This window comes from Lepidochelys kempii, chromosome 3, assembly GCF_965140265.1.
Source record: "Lepidochelys kempii isolate rLepKem1 chromosome 3, rLepKem1.hap2, whole genome shotgun sequence".
Classification (NCBI taxonomy): domain Eukaryota; kingdom Metazoa; phylum Chordata; order Testudines; family Cheloniidae; genus Lepidochelys; species Lepidochelys kempii.
The window spans coordinates 202,982,588-203,002,839 of record NC_133258.1 but is presented as its reverse complement, the minus strand read 5'-3'; positions in this window follow the sequence as shown (position 1 = coordinate 203,002,839).

Sequence of the window (20,252 nt, the reverse complement as noted above, 5' to 3'; positions counted from 1 at the left end):
ACATATAGGCATTTCAACATCCCCAACGGTTATTTTCTGGTCTGGGAATAAAGTCCCTTCCTGCAGCTTTTGAAACAGACCAGAGTTCCTGAAGATGCGAGCATCATGCACCTTTCCCGGCCATCCCATGTTGATGTTGGTGAAACGTCCCTTGTGATCCACCAGAGCTTGCAGCACTATTGAAAAGTACCCCTTGCGGTTTATGTACTTGCCGGCTTGGTGCTCCGGTGCCAAGATAGGGATATGGGTTCCGTCTATGGCCCCACCACAGTTAGGGAATCCCATTGCAGCAAAGCCATCCACTATGACCTGCACATTTCCCAGCGTCACTACCCTTGATATCAGCAGATCTTTGATTGCGTTGGCTACTTGCATCACAGCAGCCCCCACAGTAGATTTGCCCACTCCAAATTGATTCCCGACTGACTGGTAGCTGTCTGGCGTTGCAAGCTTCCACAGGGCTATCGCCACTCACTTCTCAACTGTGAGGGCTACTCTCATCTTGGTATTCTTGCGCCTCAGGGCAGGGGAAAGCAAGTCACAAAGTTCCATGAAAGTGCCCTTATGCATGCGAAAGTTTCGCAGCCACTGGGAATCATCCCAGACCTGCAACTCTATGTGGTCCCACCAGTCTGTGCTTGTTTCCCGAGCCCAGAATCGGCGTTCCACCGCATGAACCTGGCCCATTAGCACCATGATGCCCACATTGCCAGAGCCCGTGCTTTGAGAGAAGTCTGTGTCCATGTCCTCATCACTCTCGTCACCGCACTGATGTCGCCTACTCACCCGGTTTCGCTTTGTCAGGTTCTGGTGCTTCATATACTGCTGGATAATGCGTGTGGTGTTTAATGTGCTCCTAATTGCCAAAGTGATCTGAGTGGGCTCCATGCTTGCCGTGGTATGGCATCTGCACAGAAGAAAGGCACGGAATGATTGTCTGCCGTTGCTCTGATGGAGGGAGGGGCGACTGACGACATGGCTTACAGGGTTGGCTTACAGGGAATTAAAATCAACAAAGGGGGTGGCTTTGCGAGAAACAGAATGGCCCCCTCAGGGATAGAACTCAAAACTGAGTTTAGCAGGTCGTTGATTTCACGGAGGGAGGGAGGAGAAAATGAATACAAAACAAATCTGGTCTATTTCTTGTTTTGATCCACTTCATCTATCTTTATACATCTTGCTGGCAGCAGACTGTGCAGTACGACCGCTAGCCATCCTCATCTCCTGGGTGCTCGGCAGAAGACAGTGCAGTATGACTGCTGGCCATCGTCTTCTGCTGGCCAGATTAAAAGACAGTGCACTGCCGGTAGGACTGAATCGCTATGAAACGAAACTTAAAAGAGAAATGACTTGGCTGAGTCACTCCCATGTTTGCCCAGGCGCCCCTGACCTCATTGAGGTCGGTTAAAAGAGCACCCTGGACTACGTCGACAACGGCTACAAGTCATACTACACTGTCTGCTGCCAAAAGGCAATAAACTGTTGCTGTGTAGCAATGCAGTACCGCGTCTGCCAGCACCCAGGAGACATACGGTGACGGTTACCTGAGTAGGCTCCATGCTTGCCGTGGTATGGCGTCTGCACGGGTAACTCAAGAAAAAAGGCGCAAACCGATTGTCTGCTCTTGCTTTCACGGAGGGAGGGAGGGAAGGGGGGCCTGACGATATGTACCCAGAACCACCCGTGACAATGTTTTAGCCCCATCAGGCACTGGGGTTTCTACCCAGAATTCAAATGGGCAGCGGAGACTGCGGGAACTGTGGGATAGTCACCCACAGTGCAACGCTCCGGAAGTCGATGGTTGCCTCGGAACTGTGGACACACTCCGCCGACTGCATGCACTTAGAGCATTTGTTTGGGGACACACACAGTCGACTATATAAAAACACTTTCTACAAAACCGACTTCTATAAATTCGACCTAATTTCGTAGCGTAGACATACCCTTAGAGTTGGAAAGCTTTTGCTAATATTTCACCTAAATCTCCTTTGCTGCAGATTAAGCCCATAATGTCTTGTCCTACCTTCAGTGGACATGCAGAACATTTGATCACTGTCCTCTTTTTAATAGCCCTTCACATATGGGAAGACTATTATCAGGTTCCCCCTCAGTCTTGCCTCAAGACAAAAAAAATTGGGCACATTTAAACCTTTCCTCAAAGGTCAAGTTTTCTACATCTCTTATCATTTTTCAGAGTAACAGCCGTGTTAGTCTGTATTCGCAAAAAGAAAAGGAGGACTTGTGGCACCTTAGAGACTAACCAATTTATTTGAGCATAAGCTTTCGTGAGTTACAGCTCACTTCATCGGATGCATCTTATCACCTTATCATTTTTGTTGCTCTTCTCTGGACTCGCTCCAATTTGTCCGCATTTTCCCTAAAATGTGGCATCCAGAACTGCACCCTGTATGCTAGCTGACGCCTCAGTAGGGCTGAATAGAGCAGGACAATTACCTCATGTGTCTTGCATATGACACTCCTGAATAGAACACTTGTTGTGATAAATGGGTGCTGGGTCCATCATGACTCCCTGGAGAGCAAGTTGCCCAAAAGGAAGTGAGGAGAACGTAGGGCTATGGCCTTGTCCCTCCCACAACCCCTCCCACCAGCTCATGAACCAGAGCTGATGCACTACAGCCCTGAGGAACAGTCTCTGCATGAGCAACCCTAGGGTTGGTGCAGCGCTGTGTGTGAAACATGCCCGCTCGTCCTTAGTGTCCTCATCAAACAATTAGGCCTTCCGCACATGTCTCCACTCCCTCTTTAACTCCGCTCTTCCCTGGAACTTTCTGGATTGTCATACCCACAAGATGCATTAGTGCATCGTGACGCACAAGGTCCTGTGACGAGCTGGGCCAAGAAAAGAAAGTCAAATAAAACCTCCATTCATGGGACCAAGGACGATGAAAGGCAGAGAGGAAAGATGATATGAAGCTGACAGCTCTGGCACATGTTGCCTCTCTTAGCCAGGAAAGCTGACAAGTAGATTGCCCAGGACAGGCACTTACAGGTTACTCTGTCAGCTACTTGAATGCCTCGTCTTTTATCTGCCACCTTCCTAGGGGAGTAACAGAGAGCGCCTGTGCCCAGCTGATGAGTTGGTTCAGACTGGCATGTCATCAGGGTTTTGCAGCACAGGATCACAGTGGAGTCGTCCAAGAGCCACAGGAGACTGTTTGGAGTATCTTACATAATGTACGTTAGCCCTGCGTATACCCTCGTGAGTTTAAATGAATCATAGAAATCAAATGTATCTGCCCCTCCTGGGAATTCAGAACTTTCTTGTCACGTCGTCCCGCTCCTTTGATTTGATCTGGAAAATAAGATTGTAAAAGGCAGAACAGTTGCAGGCCCTGTGCTTGCTTCGGTCACTGGGGACGGGAGAGGAGAAGGTGCCTTGGCTCTCTGCTGTTGCCGTAGAGCTGAGTGCGCACAGCATGGTTTCAAGGGGAGGAGCGAAGCAGATTTCCCCACAGGGGGCAGCCAAAGGCACCTGTCTGACCTCAGCCCCTTGCTCTGCCCAGTTCCTACCTCTTACTCCTAACCATGACGATGCTAGAACTATTCAGACTGCTGTTGGCATGGCTACCTAACGTTCCCTAGCCTCCTTCTCAGAAATGGCTGCACCATTTCCCCTTAAACTTTCCAGAAAATGTCAGCCTGAGGCAGCTCCAAAGCATGGACATTTTCAGCCCCAGCGGCTAAAGTTGGGCCAAGTTATCAGCAGCTGAAAATAGAGGGTCATGATGCCACTGTCAGGCAACTTTAATACAGGTGTTCCTACTGCTCCCTGTATAATTAAGGGCCCGATCCTTTTTCTGTTGGAGCCCATGATGAAACTGCTGTTACTCTTAGTGGGCGGTAAGGCCCTGATCCAGCAAAGCACTCAGACACATGCTTAATTTTAAGTACATGACTGGTTCCATTGACTTAAGTGCTTTGCTGGATTGGGGCCAGAACAGTAGATAGCGACGATTGTAAAGCTAGACTTTTCAAAACACACTTTGGTAGTGTCATCCAGGACTTGACTAGAAGTCAGGAGTTTTACCTTCATTTGGGGTGCTAAATATAGACTTTCAATCGCCTGCTAATTATAAAAAAGTCTAAGCACTAGATGTTTCAGCAAACCTAATTTTTTTAACGTTTTCCCTGTAGGGACAGTGTAGCCAATCTTTATATAATATGTCAGCAAACGTGTGTGATACCAGAGCTTGAAGATTAATTAGTTAATAGTTGTAACACACTTTCAAGATGTGTAAATTCTAAGTACAATGGGAGCGGGGATACATTTGTAGGCCACAAGCCATTCAGGGTATTGTCAGTAATTACTGATAAGTCTCCTTAAAGCTTCAATAGCAGCTTTTTAATTGGCATTTATAAATTTTTATATCTACAGCATAACCAGGCATTTTTTTTCCAGAATAAGTAGTTTACGCAACCTGCCTTTGTAGAGTCAGATGATTAAACAGATCACAGGTGTTTTCAGGCCAATAGTCTGTTCCCTCAATGTCTAAAACCATGAAGGCTGTGTATTACAACCAACATCCAGGAGGGGATTTACGTGCGGTATGTTTTAAGATGCTAAACATTGTGATAACGAATAACACCTGTTTTGCTCCTCGTGTTTCCTGGAGGCAGCATGTCCTAGTGAGTAGAGCATTGTCCTATGATTCAGGAGATCTGCATTCTAGACTGGCTTTTGCGATAGAGCTGCCTGAACAAGTCATTTCACCTTTCCAAACTGTGGTCCTTATCTGTGTTACTAACAACATCTTTGATTCATTCACAGCTAATTTAGGATGGAGCTATTGCTGAAAGTATCTTTGGGGGATAATGCTTTTTACCCTTAACAAACATTACAAATCCAGTAAATTCAGCACTAAGGTTAAATTTAAAAAGAAATCCGAACACATTAAGGGATGGAAATACAGTTTGCATTTGTGGTCCTCGGTTAGACTGTATGGTTACTGAAAGGCATAACTGTATCTGACAGGCCTGTGAATTTTCTTACTTTAACAGTTTGAATTGCTTTAAAGTTTAATTAATTTAGGCAATGCTTTCACTGCAAAGATAGCTATTTTGATGTAAAAATACACTTATCTTGAGAATAGAACTGTTTTTTTTTTTTTTGGTAAAAAATTGTTTCGGTTGAAAGAAAATGAAAAAAATAAAACTGGGAACTGTTGGAGAGTTCTGACATTTTCAAAACAGAATGGCAATTGGAAAAGAAATGTCAAATCAAAACGATGTTGGAAACGTTTTGTTAGACCCAATTAAAAAAATTGTTTCATTTTGCTGAGGAAAAAAACCAAACCAAAACAATTTTTGGTTCAGCCACTTAGCTGGAAAATAAACACAATGCACAGTCAACCTGTGGAACTCCTTGCCAGAGGATGTTGTGAAGTCCAAGACTATAACAGGGTTCAAAAAAGAATGAGATAAGTTCATGGAGAATAGGTCCATCAATGGCTATTAGCCAGAACAGGCAGGGGTGGTGTCCCTAGCCTCTGTTTTCCAGAAGCTGGGAATAGGCGACAGGGGATGGATCACTTGATGATTACCTGTTCTGTTCATTCCCTCTGAGGCACCTGGCATTGGCCACTGTTGGAAGACAGGATACTGGGCTAGATGGACCTTTAGTCTGACCCGGTGTGGCTGTTCTTATGTTCTTAAACCCCAAATGTTTGTTCAGCGCTGTACAGGTAAGATTCTAGAGGAGACAGGTACTATTGTTTTTACCTTAGTGTAGCTAGTTGAGGTAAACTTCAGGTGAGGGTCATAGGATTGACCTCAGCTAGGTCAAAAACTACCTATGCCTTGTCTTCACTTGGATTTTACATTGTTGGCTTCCTACTTTTTTCATGGACGACCTAGCCTCAAACTGGTGGCAACTGGGAGTCTTTCCATTAGCATACGTGGAGTTACACCAGTGTAAAACCAATTTAAGGGAGAAGATTGTGTAGCCCATTATCTCTTAATGATGCCATTGGTAGCTGGGGATACTCTGCGACAGGGAGATTGTCCAGCAGAGGGTAGGATTTCAGTTTACCTTGGCTCTAAGGGATGAACATTGTTACTGTTAAAAAGAGAACTGAAAAAAGGAGGCATGCCGGCCTGAGCTTAGGGGAAAAGCATGTTTGTTTTGAATACTTTGGAGAAATTGTCCAAAAATAGTTAGTCTTTGTGAAAATATTACTCCTGGAATGTTACCAAGAGCAGCAAGACCCTGAATTATCAGCCTTGTTAATGTTCGCATAAATTCAAGCTGTCAAACATTAACTTGTCCAACCAAGATTCTATAGGAGACTTCAATTTGCTCTCCTTTTTCTGTGTTCACCACCTTTTTCAAAAGTCACCTCCTGCCTTTTGGGGTTCAGAGATGCTGTCATTCCATGGTGAAGCCAGAAATTCAGGGGACCGATCTCCACTTTGACTTAAATGAGGCAGGAGAGCGGGGACTGTTATTTCTTCATTCAAGGTTCCCCCACCCCCTTTCCAAAGGCCCCTTCAGAGGCAAAGTTCTGGCTGGAATCTGGCTGTAAGTATTTAAACAGTGAACGGTTTAACCCACTGAATAAAGAGGATCAGCAATGTCCTAGTGAATTATGATGGTGAAGGGTTAAGCATGTAGGGTCTGATTCTCTCCTCATGCAGCGTTCAGTTCTGCAAGGCGGTGAGCACTCCGGCCCTGATCCAGCAAAGCAATTAAGCACATGCTTAAATAAAAGTACTTGAAGTGCCATTGAGGTCAGGGAGATTTCTTACATGCTCACAGGATTGAGCCTGGTGTATAGCAGGAGTGACTCCACTGAGCCTTTGGGTTTGATTCTACGTTCCCTTGTGCATCACTTACCTCTGTGCAATTAAATGCAGAATGCTACTCTTCCGGCCTGCTACCATTTTATATCCACAATGAACTCACTGACCCAGACCCCCAGGCATGCCAGAATGCCACTCAGCTCACCCAAGGGGAGGCAGGACAAAGGCCAGCTTTTTGTGCTCCCATAACCTCTGGGACTGTCAGCGGCCACTTTGCATCCTGGTACAATCCTTGGGACTGCTCTAACTGATGCCAAATTATAATGCTCCTCTAAGGGTCATCACACGCGCTAAGAACCCTGGAGCATAGCGTACCCCTAGCAGACCACCTGCCCTTGGGCTGGAACAAAGCCAGCTTTGCCCTAGATGCTGCAGAAATCTGCAGCTGCCTGTTTACACGGTCGCCAGACAAGGACTTTGCCACAGCAGAGAATTGTGGTAAATTAAAGATTCCAGGTAGATACATCGAACATCTTATACGAGTTGTATTATTAACAATGTCTCAGCCCCTGATTTTTGTGCTGCAGAGAGGAAACAATGGGAGACCCAGAGCCATGTAGTCTCTATAATTATTCTCTATTAAGACTAATCCTCCTTCACTGTTATCTACAAAGTAGCTGTAGTGTGGCTTCTCCCTCTTTTTCCCTTTCACCCGTAGCACTTTAAAACAATAACTCCATGTATCTGACAGACTGATAAGAAATGAGAAGGCCTAGAGGTACTGGTGACATTTCACAGGATGAAGTTAAGAGATAACTGACCTAATGTGACACGTGTCTTTTTTCAAGTCTTTGCTAATAGCAGTAACCACTTAGAGTCCTTAGGAGTATGTCAGATGCCACAGGCAGTCAACTGAATCATGTCAAAAGTCTGCCTCTCATGACTAAATAGTCTCATATCAGCACAAAGCCCTGTAAATCCACTAGGTGGACTTTATTCATGTAGCTTTCAATGGATTCTGGTTCACAAGAAGGCAGCAAGAGGCTACACATATTCCGCCCATCATGATAGAGCTAGTGATTTTCCCTCCCCACTTACTGCTTTACCACATGGGCCGTATCTTTAGTAGCCGCAATTCTTGTTTCATTTATGCTTTAAGGGCTTGATCCAAAAATCCCCTGTGGTCAGTGGGAGTCTTTCCATTGACTTTACTGGGCTCTGGATCAGGCCTTAAGCTACTTTGCAATGTTGTTGAGGAAGACATGGTTACTAGGCCCTTCACGGGTTGTAATTTTTGTTTGGAAGAACCCAACGGAAGAGTTTTCAAACTTAGGGCCAAGATTTTCAAAGACAGGATCATAAGCATGGATTTGGGAGACTGGTTAGGGGCCAACGTTAGAGTGGTTGAGCCCTTTTGAAGCTGTGACTTCCAATGAGTTGATGGAAGTACATGTGTGTGAGGTAAATCTGCAATCCTTACACCTCTTGAACAGCAGTCAGGCCCGCAGCCCTCACTCCAGTAAACTAAGTTGGAGTTTGCCTCAGAAAGGCCTGAGTAGAAGTGAGGACCAAATGATGTTTGGTCATTGTACGGCTGCACACTGCAAGATGGGTACACAGGATGTTGGTACCTGTTAGGGACAGCTCACTTAAGGGCCAGACACACTTAGTTCTTGTGCTTCCTCTGTACACTCCTGGGACAGAGTGATAACATAGATGAGAGATGGGATGGGTGGTCTTCTAGTTAGGTTGCCACCCTATGAGCTGTGGGTTCAATTCCTTGCTCTGTCACAGAGTTGGGGAAGTTGAGTTGAGTTGGCATAGTGCCTGATCTGTACAAGGGGGATAATAGCACTTCTAGATTGAGCCCGCTAAAGAGACCTGATGTCGTCCATATTAATATGCAGAGCTGGGCTGTAGCTCTTTGCAGAATTCAACCTCCACACTAGCCAAGTTAAGGCTTCTCCATAGGGCAGATCCTGAGCTAGTGCACATGACAATTTATACCAACTTAGGGTCTGCCCCCACAGCCAGCCACAGATGACATCTGTGGAGTGGCATTTTTGTGTGTGGTTGGGCTAAGAATCTTGTAACTCCAAGTAAATTACCGGGCAATTTGTAGTTTGAGTAACACGCTATAAGGAAAATGCAAATTGCACAGATTTGTTCCTTATAAGTGCAGACACAGAAAATATTGTACCAGCATCACTACAATAATTATACCCTGCAGCGTTCTGAACATGAGCACTACAATTAAAAATATCCTGGAGAGAGACAGGTTCTAAATAAGCCCACAAGTTATACCACTCCAAAATCATGTAGTAATTGTCCTTTTGGTACTCAGTTATTTTGGCACCTTTACTAAAAGTTTAATGATATTCACACTCAGGCTGGTCAGAGGGTTTTCCAGTTTCTGCCTATGAACAGGCAGTGTTGCTTAGTGGATAATGCTCTGGACTGGGACTTTGAATGCTGGGGTTATATGCCTGATTCTACTACTAGCCTGCTGGGAGACTTTGGGCAAGTTACTTGACTTCTCTCTGCTTCAGTTTCCACATATGTGAAGTGGAGATAAAGAGATCCACCTCCTTTGTAAGGTGCTTTGAGAGGCACTCATGCAACGCGCTGTACAAGATCTAGGTATTGTATTTTTTAATTCTTGCATTAGACAGCTACGGATCAGGGCCCTATCCTGCCAGGCACTATTTAAACACATAACATGATGGATCCTGACCCAAAGAGCTTGCAGTCTAAGGTTATGTCTACTCTATGAGCTAGGGATGGGATTGCCCTGCTCATCTACACATACTCATGCTTGCTCTCATTGTGCTCGTGTGAGTATGAATAGCAGTAGCACGGGTAGCTTCAGTGGAGGCATGGCTGAGCCATGCCAAGTACAAGCCTGTGGCTTCCCTAGACAGTCACTCCCTACCTCCAGCTTCCATGGGATCTTGACTCCACACAGCCTGCTCGCTCTACTGTAAGCTGGCTAAGATTCCCTGTCCTTCTAGTTCAGAGGGGCTACAGCAGCTTGGAAGCCAGCATGCAGTTGTCAAGTTTTCTGTAGGCCTCATGGCAAAGGAGAGTTTTAAGGAGGGATTTGAAGGAGGATAATGGAGATTTGCAGAGGTTTATGCGGGAGCTCCTCTTAAGTGTCAGGGCAGCATGGGAGAACGCACGAAAGGAATTGGTTGAATTTTTACCAAGTGGGCGATGGAGGCTGGTATGATATCAGTGGCTGACTGAAGATGGAAGTCAATGTCTCGATAGCATATGAGAGATGCTAGCTTGGGTTGAGAACAGGCCATGAAGAACCGTATAAGCGAGCACAAGGAATCTGTGTTTAATGTGGAGAAGAGGGAGACCACGGAGGGATGCAAGGACAGGGGTTGCCACAGTCATGATGCTAATCCAGTATGGCAATTTCTATGTTAGTTCCTATTCTCAGTATAAGGGAGAAAAATAACCACCTTTGGGATTTCAGAGATCAGTGTGTGGTAATTCACCGCAAACACTGTCTTTTTAATAGGGACCGTTGCATTTAGAGTCTGCCTGTTTCCTCTTACTTTAAGACCCATTGTTAGGAAAAGCTTAACTACTACACACACGAAACTCCTTTAACAAATTGAAAATCTCCAAAGATTTATAAGCCAACGTGAAAGATTGACTTAATGGAGCAGTATATTTTTCATTCGGCAAAGAGCCCCCCAATCCCCTGATTAGACTGATATATAGATTTTCCAGAGATTAGCAAAATCTGAAATGCATTAAAAAAATCCAGTGTGACAAAACAGTTTTGACAGCATAAATACAACCTAAAGCCATGTAAAATGTAATTACTGCAGCTATTCCCGTGACCCTGCACTATGCAACGCCTTTCCTCTGTCTCGAGCAGGGCTTATTTTCCGCCTCTTTATTTTTATCCATGTTTTATTCTCCTTATTTGTTTTTCCTTTCTCTTTGGTACTTTTACTTATTTTTTGGGGGGAGATTCTTCTATATTTTGGCATAGGCTTCGGTGAAAAGATAAATAAGGATGTGGAAGGTGATTATTTGGGGTGTAGGAAGTTCAAAGACAAACTGGTCCATTGTCATGTGCTCCAGTCAGAGGGGTGTGCAAGTGCTTTATTTCACTGGCAGAGGTTCAGCGAGACATGCTGGTTATTATTCATATTGCAGTAGGACCTAGAGTCCCCAGCTGGTATCATGATTCCATTGTACTAGCCGGTGCACATACTCATTCTGAGAGAAAGCTCTTGCTTGGAAGAGCAGGTGGTCTATATGGACAAAGGGTGGGACAGAACAGACAGAAATGAAGTGACTCACCCAAGGGCAATAGCAGAGCCAGGAATAGAACTCATGTCTCCTCAATCTCACTCCTGTGTTCTGTCCACTAGAGAGCACTGCCTCCTAAAAGTTACTTCAGCAGCTTGGGAGTGCAGCTTCACCTACATGTGCACCAGAGGAGATTCACCTTGGGTACTATTCCTTACACACCCTCTTCGAGTGAGCATAGTTTGACATTCTGACCAAGACTCCCAAGAAACCCTGCGGACATAGACCGCTGACGTGTGCTGAGTCAGCACGTCACTGTCAGCGTGGCTGACTCAGCCCCCCATCAGACTGGCCCTGTTGGTTTTTCTGGGCAATGCTGACCAGCTCCGGGCCCCCTGACTGAGCAGGGTTTGTGGTGCTCCAGGCAGACTTTCTGCCTCTAGAGGCCATGTTCCATCAGGAGAACCAGGAGAGTGAACCAGGCCTTATGATGTGCTGTAAAGTCTGTAGGGAATAGTACACAAGAGGGCATCATTCATCAGTCAATTTATTCACATCCTGGCTACGTCAAAGCGGGAAGGGTGGCCAAGTGCCCTAACGCAGTCAAACTGAAGAAAGAACACAGCTGTAAAATGGTCAAAGTCCCTGCCACAAAGAGTTTAGAATAGAACTAGATAAGAAGCATTATTATCCCCACATTATAGATGGGGAATGGAGGCACAGATACTAAAGTGACTTGCCCAAGTTGTCACAGGATATGTGTGACACTGCTGGAAATGGCACCAACCTCTCCGCAGATGCACTCTGGTGCCTTGACCATAAGACGATCCACTTCTTTGAGTAGTGGGTGCTCCACTTCACGTGCATGTGTGCCGTGCCTGCCTTTGATTGGAAATTTTCACTAGCAGTGTCCATTCGGCCCACGCACGTACTGTTGATATCCACAGACTATATCAGGCTGTGTGGGCAAAACCCCTCCTCAGTTCCTTCTCAGCCTGAGCTGGAGATTAGCTTGTCTGCTTTGCATGTACCTCAGCTGTTGCTGAGCTTCTTTCTTTCCTAGTTTAGTTAATACTTACTTCTGGTTTCTTAAACAAACCAACCCTTCCCTCCCTCCGGGGAAGTCCTTCCCATTAGGGTCATGCCAAGTTTACTGGGGTTTAAATGTTGCCTCTCATGTAGAGATGCTATCCTGAGCCATGACAGACACTCAAGTGCATTTGCTGCCTGGGAGAGTCACATGCACCATAGAAGTGTCACTTCTGTTTAGCCCTCACATTCAGGGCTCGGAAGAACCGGGAAGTCAAGCTGCAACTATTGATGATGAAACGGTCCCTTCACCCGCTTTGGAGCCAGGTCAAGAGAACCCCTCCCCACCCGTATGTCAGTCCCCAGGGGTTTCTAGGGCTCCTTAAACCTCAGCACAAAACTTCCCCAGAAAAGATAACTCTAGAGACCTCCTCTAAACATTCTGAGAAGAGGCATTCTAATTGATGTCCCAGGGATCCCACCTCAAAAAGACCTTTCTCTCCGGTCAGGTCGGCAGCCTCAGAGATGTCACCCTTGGGGCTCGCTACCATGGAGGCAAAGAGCTCCTCCAGCACTGGTGAAAAGGGAAAGTCCCACAGCCCAAAGGCTAAACATGGCTCTGGGAAGACTCCGTCACTATCTAGTGGAGGTGGTCACAGCAAGCACAGACAATCAGCACCGTCAGACTTTACCCCTCTCCCAGTACCCTCATCGAGTTCTTCAGTACCGTGTAAGCCTACTGCCATATCAGCACAATCTGCAAAGTGCTCCAAACCATTGGTACCATCCGGCCAGGATAACAATACAAGTCTGCTGGTGTCGCAAGACTTGAGATACCCAAACAAATATCAGTGACTGCTGAACCAGTGTGACTGTGCAGCAAGCTTCATTGCTCTAGTGTTAGCTTTGATGGGATGGTCAAGGGTTTGAACTCCTGTTAGCCTGCCATTTTGCCTCCCCCATTTGGAAATGGGAGAGTTGGTCTCTGACAAACATGGCAGCATATCACCTCGGACAAACGAGTTTTGTCTGCCACAAGGGCAGCACTTTCTGTGTTCTTGGAGTTGGGTCTTCAGTTGAACATGGAAAAATCCACGCTGAGTCTAGTTCGGAATATACAAGTTATAGGTGCATCCCTGGATTCCTTGGCATCCAGTGCCTTCCTTCCCATGGACTGCTTCATAACATTATCAAATCTTGCCATAAGCTCTGAAGGGAACCCCAGACTTCAGTCAGAAACTATCTTCAAAGTCTCGGTCACATGGCAGCTTGCACTTTCGGGACACAGCAGGCAACATTACGCCTTCGCTGTTTCCAGGGGCGGCTCAGATCAGTTTACTCACTAAACCGACATAGTCTAGACAAGCAGATGTCCGTTCTCCAGCAGGTGAAGCATTCCCTAAGCTGGTGGATAGTCTATCGCAATGTAGGGGCAGGGGTTCCCCTCCTCCAACCAGTGGCAATGGTAACAGTGACCATGGATGCATCTCCATGAGCATGGAGGATGCGCCTCGATCCTCTAACAGTATATGGCAGATGGTCACTCCAGGAAACCACCATCCATATCAGTCTGTTGCAGCTCAGAAATGCCTGTCTTCATTTTCCGCCTGCCATTGAGCACAGCTCCATCAAGGTCATGATGGACAAAGTGGGGTGCATGTTCTATATCAACCAGCAGGAAGGAGCAAGATCCCCTTCCCTTTGTGCCGAAGCAATAAAGTTATGGAACTGGTGCATAAAATGTTGCATAGGAATTTCAGAAATGCATGCAGCACAAAGATGCATGCAGAAATGAAACAGAAGAAAGAACACCCAAAAAGGGCAGGTCATGAACCACCCAGGCTGGTCTTCTCCATTGAAGCACTGCCCAACCCAGAAAGATGAGAGCCTGAGTTTACTTTGGTACCAGTCCTCCATTCCACTGTCAGCTGTTAGTTATTCAGAGTAGAACTTCCAGAAGATGCCTCCACATGGAAGTGCAACCCACTGCTCAGGATATGGGTTGAATTCCTCCCTGTGCCCCCTCCACAGAGGATGCGAAGACGGAGCCTGGCTCTTTAGTCCAAACAGTGGAGCCTCATGCTTTTAACTCCGGAGATTCCCGGGTGGACTAGAACGGCAGCCATCATAGAAGCACCAGACAGAGTCCAAGTTCCAGCAGGGGCTCAAAATCACCAGCAGGATTTTCCTTCATTTTGGCAGCCTGAGGGAGGTCTGACAGCACTTCCAAAAGTCCACTTAGGCTAAAATCCTCAGTCCAGCAACCGGGCAGGGCTAGGATGAAACCCTCACCTCAGCTGGTGAATTGGCTGCAGAGCTGCTCTGTTGATCTTTCTTTGGCTGAATGGCTGGAGAAGACTCCACAGAGTTTAATGCAGCCCTTCTACAGGGCAGAGGACAGGAGAAGCCATGCAGCAGCAGACCCCTTGGTCCTGCCCATGCCACAGAGGGAACCTCTGTATCCCTGAACTCCATGCTGCGCAAAGAAGCGGCACTCCTTCTGGATCACTCCCCACCCACTCTTAACTAGCGTAATGGAAACGTTTCCACTGCCTAGAAACCTCTGCATGCCTGGAGACAGGAGAAGATTTGGGGCTTAATGAGACCCAGTCCTGGACCTAGTCAATATTGGTTTTGCCATTGAGTTACAGCCTAACCCTGCTGCCCTTTGCCACATGAGTAGTACCCCTGAAGTCAATGAGAGAGCTCATGTGGGTAAGACCTGCAAAATCAGGACCTTACATTTGCAGCTAAGGAGAACAATGTCTAACCTAAAATTTGGATTAAAAGCTGCCACGATGTACTAGCATGCTAAAGTCACCCAGGGCCTTACCATACAAGATACAAAGGAGCTGTTAGACAGGCCACTAGGTAGGGATTGGTCCTTGACTCAAGACACTTGGGTTCTATTCCCAGTTTTGCCACTAATGCATTTTGTGACCTTTGTCAAGTCACTTCTTCACTCTGTGCCTCCCATTCTCTTCCCACCTTTTATCTGTTCAGATGTAAGATTTCCAGGGCAGAAAAAAATCTCTTAGCATCCGTTGGCACTGGAATCCGAGGTGTGACCATTTCCTTATGCTTCTAGCTTTGATCTGTCTGGCTTGAATAAAAATAGCCAGGACGCTGTGCAAGCCCTTCTGGAATCCTGGGTAGGTATTACTGCCTCTACTGCTGTGGCTTTGATCAAAGCTAAATTGAGTATGTCTGTACAAGTCACACATCTGATTACAGTGTAGATATAGCCTCAGTGTTTGTACAGTGCCTAGCACAATGGGTCCCTGATAACAGTTGGAGCCCGTAGATACTAATGTAATATAAATAGTTATAGTAAAGGAAATGCCATGTCTGTATTTCCATGTAAAATGGTGGCCATTTACCTGTGCCCTGGAATTTAATGCATTTTAGATTAATTAATTGCTGGAAAATATATACATCACTTTAATCAGAGGATTTAGGCTTCTTTAGTAAATCAAGAATATAATGCTCAATTAAGTCAATCTTTCATACCAGCTTAGTAGTCTTTGGAGCTTTCTAACTTGTAACAGGGAATTTTTCATGTAGGATTTACTCTTTTATAACAATAGTCAAAAACAAAGGAGGAAAACAGAAAACGCACAACACAAATAGATGCTGAAGTCAACCATTACCTCTGGAGAGCATAATGGGTGTTGTGACTTTCATGCATAGGCATTTAGTTAGAACATAAGAACAGCCATACTGGGTCAGACCCAATGGTCTATCTAGTCCAGTATCCTGTCTTCTGACAGTGGCCAATGCCAGGTGCCCCAGAGGGAATGAACAGAACAGGGGAATTATCAAGTGATCCATCCCCTGTCATCCAGTCCCAGCATCTGGCAATCAGAGGCTTAGGGACACCCAGGGCATAGGGTTGCATCCCTGACCATCTTGGCTAATAGCCACTGATGGACCTATCCTCTGTGAACTTATCTAATTCTTTTTTGAACCCAGTTATAAGGTTGGCCTTTACAACAGCCTCCTGGCAATGAGTTCCACAGGTTCACTGTGTGTTGTGTGAAGAAATACTTCCTTTTGTTTGGTTTCAGAGTGGTAGCCGTGTTAGTCTGTATCAGCAAAGACAATGGGGAGTCCTTATGGCACCTTAGAGACTAACACATTTATTTGGGCATAAGCTTTCAGGGGCTAGAACCCACTTCATCAGATACATGGAGTGAAAAATACAGGAGCAGGTATAAATACACAGCACATGAAAAGATGGGAGTTGCCTTACCAAGTGTGAAGTCAGTCTAACGAGACAATTCAATTAACAGTAGGATTCCAAGGGAGAAAAAATCACTGTTGTAGTTGTAATGAGAGTGGCCCATTTCGAACAGTTGACAAGAAGGTGTGAGTAACAGTAGGGGGAAATTAGTATGTGGGAAATTAGGTTTAGGTTTCGTAATGACCCAACCATTCCCAGTCTTTATTCAGGCCTAATTTGATGGTGTCCAGTTTGCAAATTAAGTCCAGTTCTGCAGTTTCACGTTGGAGTCTGTTTTTGAAGTTTTTTTGTTGAAGAATTGCAACTTTTACGTCTGTTATTGAGTGACCAGGGAGATTGAAGTGTTCTCCTACTGGTTTTTGAATGTTATAATTCCTGATGTCAGATTTGTGTCCTTTTATTCTTGTGCATAGAGACTGTCTGGTTTGGTCAATGTCCATGGCAGAGGGGCATTGCTGGCACACGGTGGCATATATCACATTGGTAGATGTGCAGGTGAACGAGCCCCTGAGGGTGTGGCTGATGTGGTTTGGTACTATGGTAGTGCTATAAATAAATGCTACACTGACAATAGTATAATGACAATACTGCACACATTCCTATAGTATGTGGAGCTTGTCCCTTGCAAGGTTATAGTTAGCTAGGAGTAACCCTCCCCCCAAGTTCTGGAAGGGATACATACCTCATGCTTGAAGGTACAAGCCGATCTCTCATGGGAGTAAGGCAGCCAACTGTAGGTTTTATCTAAGATATCCTAGTTTAAGCCCATCACACTGTAATGTATTTTTCCTTACATCACCCCGGGAAGTAGGGATATGCTATTGTGAAGGATCGGCTAAGCAGGGAACTACAACTCCCATCACCCACGCCCCACTCCACATCCACTTCCTCCAGGCCAGGTGAGAGGAAAGGACTCCTTGAACCAGGGAGTGGCTGGGCTCTGTCTGGAAGAGGCAGCTGCCTGGTGAGCCAGGTGCCACAGAGAAGCTGGCTGCAAAGTGGAATTCCCAGGAACGGTACACAGAAATGTGTGTGGAACAGGCTGCAAGTGCTGGTCGTTACACCTGGGTGCAGGACTTCTGGGGGAGCCAGTGCAGAGTGGCCCCAATGACAGACACTAACTCAGCCTGGCCCGGAAACCCATAAGCTTCTACTGGTTTGAACGGAGACCGGAGTGGAGAGGACACCTCAGGCACTAGGGGTGAAGAGCCCTGACTCTCCACTGGACTGCCCCAGTGGCCCAAACAAGACCTGCGATTGCTCACTTTGCACTGTAACTGTCAAAGCCTCTGTACCTAGGGTATCTAGAACCTCTCCTGCCATTCCTAGGAAAATACCCTTTCCCTCAGCCATGTATCTGAGGGGTGATTGGGACCCCCCCCAGGCTAGCGTCTACAAGCCCTAGCTGCTGAAACGCCTACAGTGCTTGCCTCTGGGACACAGTGTACCAGCAGCTACTGGCACCCTAGGGTCCTGGTGTACGGAGCAGCCTCATTAGCTTATTATCCCCATTTTATAGGTGGGGAACTGAGGCACAGAGAGACTTGCCCATGCTCACCAGGAAGTACCTGGCAGAGCAGGGAATTAAAACCCGCTCTGAGTCCCAGGGCAACACGCTAACCACTGGACCCTCCTTCCCCCATTTATTGCACCATCCTCTGTAACAACTCTTAGAGGTGGGTTTAAAGACTCGAGCTCTGTTACAAAGCCGCTGATGTCAATGGGAGCCATTCCATTGAAATCTGCGGGCTTTGTATTGTAGCCTGATCTAGGCTAAAGGTCCCAAATATATGCATGCTAACTTGCCTTAGCTCAACATACAGGATGTGGCCTGTAGGTTCCTTGTGTTATGGCCAAAAATGCTCTAGTACAAATCTATAAACCTGTTAGATGGGCTCCAGTATCAGGCGCTAGATAGATCTCTGGTCTAATCCAACAGAATTGCAATGTTCCTATTTTGCTCTTGAATCAAAGGTCCCATCCCAGCAGCATTGCCACCCCAGCAGACAATTTACCATGTCATTAGGCAACTCAATTTATGGTTATGCAGCAAGACAGAAACCGTCTATTAGAAATAGAACAGCCGCTGCAAACCTCCTAACAGCTAAGTTATTCATTTCACACATGGCTGGGAATGAGAACAAAGAGCTAGGTCCGATGGGTAGCAGCCCATTTAAAAGTTATTTATTTCCACTGTCTGCCAAAATGCTGCTGTGTGAGATGGGATAATGTGGCGAGATGTTAGTTACTACACACGCAGTTCTGCTAAGCTTGACTGATGTCTTGGGAAAAGTCATTTGGTATGTGGCCCATCTGTAAAGATTTTAGTGGTTGCAATAGCAAATGTTGTGAAGATTGAGTTCTAATTCCACCTCACCCCCTCCCCCGGATCCTACTCTCTTAACTTTCTCAGAAGAAAGTTTTTGGCCTGAAATTTTCCAAGCTTGGGCTTAGCCCGAGCAGATTTTGAATTATGGGAACAGGATTAAAAAAAATGTTTTTCTCACCATGATTTGAAAGGAACTTTTGCGCTCTCAGAAGCATCTAACACTAAACTCCAAATTGGTTTGTTTTATACCCCCTCAATGGTGAAAACGCAGTTCATGTTTGCAGAATCTCATCCTGTAAGGAACTCTAAGAGTTTGGGGTGACTGTGTGTAGTTACAGCAGCTTTGAAGGCCTAGAGTAAAATTTGCAGTATCTAAGCAATTTAGGAGCCTCAGTTCCATTTTTGGGAGTGACTTAGGCACCTGAGAGCCGAAGTCTCATTGACTTCCTTGGAGATTTAGGAGCCTGAGTGCCTGTTTCAAACAGTAGCGTGGCAAAGTGAACTAAGGAACTTTTAGCGTGTGGCAGCAGGGTCCAAGTCATTAGCGTGTTGCACATTCACACCCTGGCTTCCCATGCACTAATTGCCTGTATAGACAAGCCCTGACATTATTATAAATTATGACTTGTATTATGGTAGCCCTTTCAGGCTACTACCTGGACTGGGGCCCTGTCATGGGGTGCACTCACCATCAAAACACTGCCCTTGGGTCAGGGCCCAGCATTACAGGGACTCCTCCCACTCTAATGCCCAACTTTTGACAGGTGATCTGGCTCTGGACCATGTGGCCAGATCACGCTTAAAGTTCAATCCCCTTCCGGGGGATCCACATCCAGGTGAAACTGGCCAGGCTCCATGCTGGCTTCTCCCAGCTGGCCTGTTCAAAGTCCCCTTGCCAGCAGCAAAGTCCTTCCAAACCAAAAGAGCTGAAAAGACTCACACTCTTCTTTTGCAGAATAGCAGGTCCTAGTGCTTCTCCCCGGGCCTCTCAGTATAACTTAGAACGACAAACGAGTACCTGCTACTGAGACAGCTTTTCTCCTTCTCCAGGCTTGAGCTTCTCACCCCCTTTGGGCTCTTCTTCAGGCCCTGGTTCCGCTCCCAGAACACCAGCTCCAGGACTGTCTCTCCAGAGCCTGGCCATTGTCCCCAGGCCCACCCCAGGAGTTAGCTGCACTCCCGTGGTTTGGCTCTCCAGCCGCAACCCAGCTCAGCGGCTCTCCTCCACACGCAGCCCGGACTGTGTTCTCTTAAGCCTTTTGCCACAGTAACGCCTGACTCCAGCAGTCCCACCCTCTCAGACTCGAATGCAGTTAGTTACAGCAGAGGTGGGGCTGACCCCCATTAAAAGATAGGTCTACATTGCATTTTAAACCCAGCTCGGTGGGACCTGGGCTGGTGGACTCGTGTTGCACATTCACGTCCTGCTCACTTCAGCATCCACGCTGCATTGTAAACCGAGGTTTACAATAGCTGGACCCAGGCCTCACCGCTCCATACTACTCCACGCTGACCTTCTGACTTGGGTCTGCAGCATGAGCTGCATCCACGCTGCAAAATGACAGGACTTGGTCCTGAGTCTCAGCAAGACGCTGGTCCAGACTCCCCCTTCTCTGC